Source organism: Vitis vinifera, chromosome 11 (genome assembly GCF_030704535.1).
Source record: "Vitis vinifera cultivar Pinot Noir 40024 chromosome 11, ASM3070453v1".
NCBI lineage: Eukaryota > Viridiplantae > Streptophyta > Magnoliopsida > Vitales > Vitaceae > Vitis > Vitis vinifera.
Window position 1 is genome coordinate 15,238,101 of NC_081815.1, and position 9,879 is coordinate 15,247,979.

Consider the following 9,879-nt stretch of genomic DNA (forward strand, 5'->3'; position numbering starts at 1 on the left):
CTTGACCCGCTTCTTAAAATCATGGGCCATCTTCGTCTGGTAGGCACGAACATGGTCTGCTGCCCTCAATCTCCTCTCATCTAGGAGATTGAGCTGGTTTAATCGAGTCTGAACCCAATCTACCTCTGGAATCTGCTGCTCCAATGCTACTCTCAATGAACCCATCTCAATCTCAACTGGTAGCACTGCCTCCATACCATACACCAAGGAGTAGGGTGTGGCTCCTATAGAGGTGCGAAAAGAAGTCCGATAAGCCCACAATGCGAAATGGAGCTTCTCTAACTAATCTCAAGAAGTCTCAACCATCCTCCGTAAGATCCTCTTAATATTCTTGTTCGTGGCCTCTTCTGCTCCATTAGTCTGCGGCCTGTACGCAGACGATTTATGATGCTGGATACTGTACTTCTGTAATAAAGTGTCAACATCTGCTCTGAAATATACTCCTTTGTCCGAAATCAACTCATGAGGGACTCCATAGAGACAGATAATGTGTGATCTGATGAAACTAGCGACCCCAGATGATGTCAATCTCGCATATGAAGCCGTCTCCACCCACTTGGTGAAGTAATCGATGGTGACCAAGATGAACTCATGCCCATTGGAAGATTTCGACGAAATCTTCCCAATGATATCGATACCCCACACTGAAAATGACCATGGTGAAGTCAATGCATGTAACTCTGAAAGTGGCACGTGAATGAGGTCCCCTTGTATCTGGCACTCTGGACATCTCTGAATGAACTGGCAACAGTCTGTCTCCACGGTCAACCAGAAATAGCCAGTCCTCATGATCTTACAGCCTAACATATGTCCTCCCATATGTGGACCACAAACTCCCACATGAACCTTTCTCATCACTCAATCGGTGGAGGCGTAGTCCAAGCACAATAATAACATCCCATCGACTAATCGTTTGTATAATGTCTCTCCACATATGACAAATCGGGTGGCTAGTTGTCTCAATGCTCTCTTATCCTTGGCCGTGGCGATCTCAGGATATACACCAAGTCTCAAAAAGTGATATATGTCATGATACCAGGGCAAACCATCATTTGGCTCTATATTGTCTATTAGACAACAATAGGCAGGAACGGATCTCGACTCGATCAGTAAAGGGTGAATAGTGGCATCAGCAGGAATATTGATCATAGAAGCTAGAGTAGCTAAAGCATCGGAAAACTGGTTTTGCGCTCTAAGTAGATGTGTGTATCTCAAATCATCAAATCTCCCAACCAGTAGCTCCAAGTATGCATGGTAAGGCCTAAGCTTCACATCTCTAGTCTTTCACTCACCCTGAATCTGTCTCAATACCAGATTGGAGTCACCAAACACCTTTATCTATCTAATCTCGAGCTCGAGAGTTGTCTCTAATCCCAGGATACAAGCCTCATACTCAACAATATTGTTCATGGCAGGATGTCGATCCTAGAATGTCAAACAAACATATCTGGGAATGTGATCACCATAAGGGCATATCAACAAGACATTTATCCCGTATCCAGAATGGTTGGCTGCACCATCAAAGTACATGCGCCAACCTGACAGACTAGTCATGGCAGCAACATCCTCATCCGAGAAATCATCATCAATAGCTCTACCATCAGAAACTGGTAATGAGGCTAGGTGATCCACAACAATGCTCCCTCTAATGGACTTCGGAGTGAAATAATGGATGTCAAACTCAGTCAGAAGTACCAACCATCTCATGAGACGGTTGACCAAAGCGGGCCTGTCAAACAAATATCTCAGAGGATCTAGACGGGATATCAAGTGCACTGAATACTCAGTCATGTAATGTCTCAGTTGGCGAGTGACCCAAATCAATGCCAGGCAATAACGCTCAATCATGACATACCTCGCCTCATAGTCTAGCATCCTCTTACTTAGATAATAAATGGCTCGGTCCTTGCCCGAATCATCGAGCTGAGCTAACATGCACCCCAATACTACATCTAAAACTAACAAATATAGGAGTAAGGGATGGCCTGGTGTAGGAGGTACTATAACTGGTGGTGACAACAAATACTCTCTGATCCTCTCAAATGCATGCTGATCGTCCCAAATATTAGGTTGACTCTTCCTCAAGAGTAAAAAAATAGGCTCGCAAATGTCTGTCAATCTGGTAATGAATCTGCTGATGTACTGAAGTCTACCCAAGAAGCCTCTGACCTCTCTCTCTGTCCTCGGTGCAAGCATGTCTAGGATAGCTTTGATCTTGTCCGGATCTACCTCTATGCCTCTTTCACTGACCATATCTCCAAGGAGCTTCCCAGAATTCACTCCAAAAGTGCACTTCTTGGGATTCAGTCTCAATCTGAACTGTCTGATCCTCTCAAAGAACCTCTCCAGAGCTGATAGGTGATCTAATCTATTTCGGGATTTCACTCTCATGTCGTTTACATAAACCTCGACATCCCGATGCATCATGTCATGGAAAAGGGTGGTCGCTGCTCTCTGATAGGTGGCTCCTACGTTCTTCAATCTGAATGACATGACTTTATAGCAATAAGTACCCCACTCGGTAATGAAGGACATCTTCTCCATGTCCTCTAGAGCAATCAAAAACTGACTGTACCTGGAAAATCCGCCCATAAAAGACAATATCGAATGACCTGATGTACTGTCAACTAGTATGTCGATATGTGGGAGAGAAAAATCTTCCTTAGGACTGGCCTTGTTGAGATCTCGAAAATCAACACAGACTCTCACCTTGCCGTCTTTTTTGGGAACAGGGACGACATTGGCCAGCCACTCCGGGTACTATACCACTAACAAAAATCCGACACTGAGTTGTTTCTAGATCTCCTCTTTCACTTGCAAGCTCCAGCGAGGGTGCAATTGTCTTAACTTCTCCTCGATCTCAAGCAAGCTCAAGCTGAACTATCTCCTCGATCTGGGTCAAACTGATCGCGAGCATCTCATCGATGAACTCGTCATGTGGCACAACTCCATCCACTATGTCTCCGATCTCGACAAACGTCCCGTGTTCATTGACCTCATCCGGGAAATAGAGCCTCATAAGGCTCATGCGATCTAGAGATGAAGGGGCGGCCAACGTAGATGTCGAAGTGCCATGGGCTCCATCACTCAACTGTAGCTGATGGACGAGGCACTGTAGCTCAGCCTCCTAAGTAGTGTTGAGTCCCCTAATGATTTGGTCCAAATGAGTCTGCGGCTCTGATGCTCTCACAAAGTAGTTTGTCAAACTCAAGGTGTATGGACGAACAGGATAATCAAACGACATTTGAGTCAGTCGAGCCCTCACTCACTCCTTACGCAATTGCGCCATATATCTATAATCGGTCTCAGTAGGGATGAACCCAAGTCCGAATGGTACATCATGATCAGGGATAGCCATGAACTCACTAGGTCCGTGCTGACGTCGCCCCAACCCATATCGGGTAAATAAGACATGCTTATCATCATATCGAGCACCACTGTGCTTCCATGTTGATCAAACAACATAGCCACGAAGTCTTGACTAAGATCCTCCATCTCTAGGGTTTGCACCTCATCGAACGTGAATCTAGTCAGAAATAGGTCGTCATCACTGTAACTAATCTGAAGCATAGGCTCAACAGAATTAAACATGTCTCCCACGGACTGCATTGTGACGACCTGACCATCATGAATGAACTTCACTTTCTGAAGAAGGGAAGAAGGAATGACCTCGGCTCTGTGGATCCAAGGTCGGCCTAAAAGCAGGTTAAAGGATGCGGGAATCCTCAAAACCTGGAATATAGTGACAAATATAGCCGGACTTATTAGTAGCTCAATCTCGAAGGTGCCCATGACCTCCCTCCGAGTACTATCGTATGCTCGAACGGTCTGAGTGGAGGGACCAAAATCAGAAAGTGCATAGCCGAGGGCGATGGCAGTGGCCAAAGGACAAACGTTCAGGGCCAAGCCATTGTCTAGAAGGTCAGATGGGACCCGGCGACTTGAACAACCAATAGATATATAAAGGGAACGCGTGTGGTTCGAGCCCTCCAGTGGCAAGTCCTCATCACAGAATACAATGCATGTGGCTCTAGCAACCGTCACCATATGAATTAATCCCTCAGGAGTGGAGGTAGTCTCAACTCTGATCTAACTCAAGGCTCGAATCAATGCATCTCGGTGAGTGCTGGAAAATGCTAACAAGCTCCAGATAGAAATGCGAGTCTGAGTGCTCTGTAACTGCCTCAAAATCTCATCATCCTCCTTCCTGACCTCCTCCTGGGATGACGTCCCCTCCAAGGATCTAGCGACTGCGGGAGGCTGCTGTCGTACCATTCTACCATCGTGGATAATATACTGCACATTTGAAGTGTGAGCATTATCGACGTATGGAGTCTGAGGAACATCAACATACGAAGTCTGAACCTCATCAACATCTGGAATCAAAACAAACGGAGTTCGAACACTACAATGTAGGAAGATAGACGACTCGATAGTGGCTATCTATACTGATGCCACCTCGGGGATCAGTTTAATGGTGTGGACATCCGCGGGCCCAAAATCATCTACCTATCTCATAAATCTCGTCTGATACTATGGGCTCTGGCTCTAACTCATCCCAACTCAGCATGTGGATGTGATTGTCAAGCTCAACGAAGTCAATGGAGTGCATGCTATCGATCGGAGGGGGAACCGTATGTGTAGTGTGAGCCGATAATGGGTTCATGGTTACACTCGGCTGACCCAAGTGGACCACACCCTGATCAATCAAATCCTAGATGGCGTGTCTCAGAGCAGTGCAGCTATCTATCTCATGTCCTAGTCCTTGATGATACTCACAGTGTAAATCCATCCTGAACTGAGGCGAAACAAGCTGAGGTGGTGGTCTGAGAGTGAGAGCCATCAACAATTTGGCTTTTGTAAGCTTCCGAAGAGCCTAGCTCAACGACATGCCTAATTGTGAAAACTGCCTCTGTGTCCTCAAAGCAAAAGGAACAGAGGTCTGCTGAGCTTGGGGCCTGGGATAAGATGTTGTAGGTCTCACAGTAAACTGTGCTACATAGCATGATTGCGCTGTGGTAGAATATGAGACAGGAGGCCTCTCTATGCCTTGTGTGGTGTGGTGAGGCAATGCCAATGTAAGAGGCACGTAGGTCTGATCATATGATTGTGAAGGCGCTTGTGGTCTATACTACACACGAGGTGATGGTGGGTAGTAGAGTCCAAAAGTCTGCCCAACTGTCTGATAGTGTCTAGGAAGTCTCAACCCTGTCGAACTGATAGCACTGACATCTCCCAATCTCTATCCTCCTAAGGGCTTCTTCCCCTTCTAATCAGAAGGAGAAGGCTCAAACCATAATCCTCTAGCTATACCCTCCTCTATATCGTACAAAGCATGTACTAAAGATCCAAAATCTATATGTGGAAATCCCATCAAGTGCAGAGCAAATCGAGGCTGCAAACTCCTCATAATCATGCTGATCTGATCCCTCTCAAATGGTCTATCAATGACCTGTGAAATCTTCTCCCTTCAGCGGGAGATGAATGAGGTGATCGACTCCTCTGGCCTCTGTCTCAACACCTCTAACTCCCTTCTCGATACGTCAATGACAGTATTAAATGCATACTATCTCAAGAACTCTTGGGCTAGATCATCTCAAGTCCAAACGGCGTGATACATCCAATGAAGCAAACCAATGCTATGTCGCACCACTCAGGGACATGGGGAAAAACATAATCATCTGAGTCTCGTCCAATCCACGAGCCCTCATGATCGTACTGTAAAGCCTCAAATGGATGCGGGGGCATCAAATTCCTGTGTATCGCTCGATCTCTAGCATCCTAAACTTGGCCGGTAAACTGGCCACTGGTGCTCCATCAAAATCCTCCCAAGTAATAGCTCTGTCTGAAGTCCTCAACTGCCTCAACCTCTGCTCAAGCCTATCCATGCGAGCATGTGGGTCCTCTGAGGTTAGGATGGGCACGTTGACAGGAGGCAGGGCAACCTTAGTCTGGCTATGCAGAGTGAAAGGTATAGTTTGCGGTGCTGACTGACTGGGTGGAGGGGATGGTGGTATGGTAGGGTCATACTGGGTGCCATCCTGAGGCGGGACCTCTTGGACCTACTGCCCATCTATCCTCTGGCTGAGGCTAGCTATAGCCTCCTGAATCGAAGCCATGGCCACAACAAACTAGTTAACGGTAACTATCTGTGAATCCATATCACTTTAATCTGATCTATGGTCTGATGGGTCAGATACTCTGATCAATCTGCCCTCAACTTGGATCCAAGAAGTCGAATCTAGACCGAACATATCAATGCTCCTACAATAACGGAAATAGTAGATAAGATACGGGGTAAGGGAAGCTCCATAAGGAAAGTCTATCAAATATGCCAGAATATAACTCGAAAGTAATCAAACTGATATACAATCCTGAGAAGGTATATAAGAGACTACTATGAAGGTAAATAAACCTATCACTACCGAACCGGCTCTAAAGTCCCACAGATGCACCCACGTGTTAAGGAAGAAAATCCTTATTGAAATATCTAAGGCTCAACCTACAAGGTCAAGGTGGCTCTAAAGAAAAGAGGGGTGGACTTTAAAGGATCCCTACTAAAAGCGATCGTACCCTTCGATGGTATGCAACCCTCTACACGCCTCCGAAGAGACGGGGCACTTCCATGCAAGGTGGTCATCACCTCCACACATGCACTACCTTGACATCCTAGGGGGTTTCCCATAGTGAAATCTCTTAAAACTCTCAACACTTAGTGGTCAATTAGAGTGCATAGTGAGCGGTGTGGGTGCATCCGAAAACCCTATGAAGCTAAAACAGAAAGAGGAAACATACTGGTCGTACAAATATCCATGAAACCTAGTTCCGGGCTATACAGGTCTTCAATGATTGGACTCCAATCAACACCAATGTGTCGGTCTCCTCCAAAATGCTCCCAAACATCGATATAGCCCCTCACTAGACCCTACTCATAACCCCTGGCTCGGTTAGAGAAACAAGCACACACAAGGCCTCACACTTGCAAAAAGCGAGAGCCAAAATTGAAAAAAATGACCGAAAACTAGAGGATTGGAAGTAAGAGGATAGATATGCGGCCCACACAGACAAGCGACATGCAATCATACAGAAAAAGGGCGGTCATGTAACATACAGTCAAGCAGGGTACAGATATATCACTCATGTCCACATACAAGCTATGACAATCAAGATGAACGGTAAAAAAGACAACATGCTCAAAAGACGATCAAGATAATATATAAGCAAGTGAATCCACCAATCAAGTCAAATGATATACAACAATGAACCCATGCATGTGAGGTGATCAGAACAATCATGGCAAAATCAGGGTGACTATGCTAAGCAAGGTAAGATGATCAATCAATATAATCGACATGTCAATGTCCCAAACAAATATAGCAATGAAGCACAGGAAAAATCGCTACAATCGGAATCCTCAATCAATATAATCAACATATCAATGTCTCAAATGAATACAATAACCAAACATACATCTAATGATATCGAGGACTCTCAACATGCAATCAAGAGATAGGTACCCACTGATCGACCAATCAAATGCCACATTTGTTTCATCTTAAGTTCAAGCTTGACCCTCTTATAGATCCCCAGTGGAGTCTCCATTTTGTGGACCCTGCATTTCGGCTCAATGCATTCCCACTCGATGGCAAACTTGTTTTTTATTTGAAAGATGATTTTTTTTTAAATGACTTGGAGTTGCCACTTATTTGTGTTTTATTTTGAAAAGGGAAAACAAAATAAGAAAGAAAAACCTTAAGTGTGACTCCTAAAGGAAAAACAGGTCTGTGAAAAAACTGAGTCTGAGTTCGGGGATCAGGTTACTTATTGAGAAGGTACGAAAAAGATCGTAACACCCCTCTAAGTCCCTAAAAACGGGTCTCTACTAATAAGATGAAGTAAACGTGATAATTGGGAAGGAAATCAATGGATACCAAAGTGATCACAAATCAAAATCAAGTCATGATAATGAATAAATGAACAAAGCGAGAGCAAGAGCGTACATTGGCAGCAGGTAATAAAGCGCTATCATGAAACAGAGTTAGTGCGCAATAGCAAATACAAAATATATCGCGCATAGTGTAAGACAAAGATCAGACAATATTCATTAAGCATAACAGTTGACGATCAGAAGAAAAATCTCATATGTAGGGCCCCCACCAAAGGCCAATCGATTTTGCATGAATTAATCTCACAAATTCCATTATTTTGGAATTATGAAAATTGCCTTCTTGCTTATTTAAAATTAAGAGAAATAGAAAAAAAACATTTTAAAATCAAAGAAAAATTTATGAAAGCGCTTGCCTGAAAGAAAAAGACAAAAAGTTTATTAAAAACGGGATTTTAGGTGACCTTGAACCTTAAGGAAAGATGAAAAGTGGTAGAATTATAGAAATATTTGACAACTAGTAGTGAAATTAAAACTATTCGAGAGAAAACTGGATTTTTGGGATTTATTTGAAAATTGGAGTCTTGGGAATTAAATTTGAAAATTGGAATTTTGGAAACTAAATTTGAAAGAAATTAGAATTTTGAAAATTATTTGAGAATTGGAGTTTTGAAAATTAAATTTAAGAATTGGAATTTTGGAAATTAAATTTGAAAGAAATTAGAATTTTGAAAATCTTTTGAGAATTAGAGTTTTGAAAATTAAATTAAGGAATTGGAACTTTGGAAATTAAATTTGAAAGAAATTAGCAAATTATTTGATAATTGGAGTTTTGAAGATTAAATTATGGAAATTAAAAACTTGGAAATTATTTAAAAATTGAGGTTTTAAAAATTGGAATTTTGAAGAATTATTTGAAGATGGAAATTTTAAAAATAAATAATTAAATAAAATAATAATAATAACGAAATTAATAATGATTAAATAAATAAATGTGAAAATTGGAAATTTGGAAATCAGAAATTAAATTTGGAGATTGGAATTTTGATGAATTATTTAAAGATGGAATTTTAAAAATAAATAAACAAAATAATAATAACAAAAATAATAATGATTAAATAGATAAATGTGAAAATTGGAATTTTGGAGTTCGAAAATCAGAATTTTGAAAAATTATTTAAAGATGGAGTTTTAAAAATAAATAAATAAATAAATAAAATAATAGCAAAAATAATAATGATTAAATAAATAAATGTGAAAATTGGAATTTTAAAAATTGGAAATTGAATTCAAAAATTGGAAAATTGGAGAACTTATTTGAGGATGAAAACTTGAAAATTATGTTCAAGAATTGGGACTTTGAAGAACTAAAAACAAATGGGAGTTAAAAGAAATAAATAAATAAAGGAAAATTGAATCTTTGAGCATTTTGGATTTGACCTGTAGGATAAAAGAATAAAAAAAACAAAAGAATGATGAGGCATGACCATTGCATGCCAAAGTGGCTTTGCATGGCCCGCCTCAAATCATTTTCCTTGGAAAATTCCACTTGGAAACCTATTTGCCAAGTTGCATGTTAGGTTGACCTAGGAATGCAGCATGTTAATCGCTTAGAAACGAGCTACTGCAGGTGGACTTTTTGCTGCATTTCCAGAACCTTAGTTTACAACATAAAAACCCATAAACCTCTACCATTCCATACCCCACCGAATGTGCATTCCAATTCTTCCGGCATGTATTTTTTTTTTTTTCTGCTTCATGCCTATGTTTTAATATTTTCTCATGAAACGATTCAAAGACCCAAAAGCAATTGGAATTTACAGAGAAAATCGATTGAGAGAACATCACACTATAGTGTGAGAGGAAGCAAAGAGAGTTTTTGAAGCCGAACAGCTGAGACCGACTATGAATTTAGAGAGAGAGAGAGAGAGAGAGAGAGAGAGGAAAGAGACTAAAACAGGGAACAAGGAAAGTAGAGAGAGAATGGTGGTGAC